This window comes from Bison bison, unplaced genomic scaffold (genome assembly GCF_000754665.1).
Source record: "Bison bison bison isolate TAMUID 2011002044 unplaced genomic scaffold, Bison_UMD1.0 scf7180017864361, whole genome shotgun sequence".
Taxonomy (NCBI): domain Eukaryota; kingdom Metazoa; phylum Chordata; class Mammalia; order Artiodactyla; family Bovidae; genus Bison; species Bison bison.
In genome coordinates, this window is record NW_011494933.1 from 536375 (window position 1) to 537683 (window position 1309).

The 1309-nt window shown below is 49.7% G+C and overlaps 1 protein-coding gene across 1 annotated transcript in view; it reads left to right on the top strand.

Moving 5' to 3' along the window:
- SEC24D (SEC24 family member D) overlaps positions 1-1309 on the top strand; it is a 116317-nt gene that overhangs the window by 82665 nt on the left and 32343 nt on the right. The window lies entirely within an intron of this gene.

A 1309-nucleotide genomic window follows, 5' to 3' on the forward strand; every position in this document is an offset into this window, starting at 1 on the left:
ACGGCCTTGCCTTCTCATGCCAGCCGTTGCGGCTCTTTGGCCAAATTTCTTTCTGTCCATCTGGTTCCCTGTCTGGCCCCTCGGCAGCCTTCCTGCCTCTGTGACCTGTGACTTAAGGGCACAGTGTACATCACTTGTCTTGTCATTGCAGCGGGAGTGCATAAAAGGAAGGATGGAAAGTGTGTTAGCAAACATGACTGTTTTATCGTACGCAAACTAGCTTGTTTAGGATTGGAACTCGCATCTAGGAAGGAGACTTGGAGCAGGGAGAAAGCCTTTGTTTATGCGAGGAAGGCATGCTTAAGGAAGAAAAGAGGCTGTGGAAGACCGTCTGAAACCTGGTGTGTGTGCCAGTCTTAATCTCTTCCGCCCCTCCCCACACCCTGCACATCAGCAGCCTCTGTCCTGGAAGGGTGCTCTGCGGGCTGGGCCGTCCACAGCCCCCAGGGCTCTGTGAGAGCTCGGGCGCCCCTTGTCTCTGCTCCATGTGTGGCTGGGGCTGTGGTGCCTGTGAGTGAGGCTCAGCTGAGTGAGCGCTGGTGCTGGACCTCCCAGGAGTCGTTTTGTTTGTATCTGTGAAGCTGAAGTCATCATATTCTCAAGAAGATGGTTTGGAAAAAGCAGTGGGGATGTTTAAAAAAACACTGAGGTGATTTCAAACTGAATCTTGCAGTGAAGAATGAGCTGGAGCAAGATGAAGATGGGGCAAGAAAAAGGCCTTGCTGCCTGCCAACGGTTGTGACTACAGTTTCTGTTACCTCATTCTCAGGGACACTTGACAGGGATGGACTTGCTGCCGAAAATGACGTCTTTGATCACAGACCTCTCACAGGGCTGCTTTAATATACTACATCTGAATTTCAAACTTGAGGAGTGTGAAAGCTATTCTGATTTCTGGAAATAGTCTCTCTCTCTCCCCTTCTCTCAAACTGCTTCAAATTACTTTCTCACATGACTATTCACATGGCTAGTCACTTCACCAACCCCGTGTGCCTTTTCAGCATACTAATGATATGAAGCTTATAACCTATTGATGTAAGTTATAAAATTACACCATTCAGTTCAGTTTAGTTCAGTCGTGTCCGACTCTTCGCGACCCCATGAATCGCAGCACGCCAGGCCTCCCTGTCCATCACCAACTCCCAGAGTTCACTGAGACTCACGTCCATTGAGTCAGTGATGCCATCCAGCCATCTCATCCTCTGTTGTCCCCTTCTCCTCCTGCCCCCAATCCCTCCCAGCATCAGAGTCTTTTCCAATGAGTCAACTCTTCGCATGAGGTGGCCAAAGTACTGGAGTTTCAGCTTCA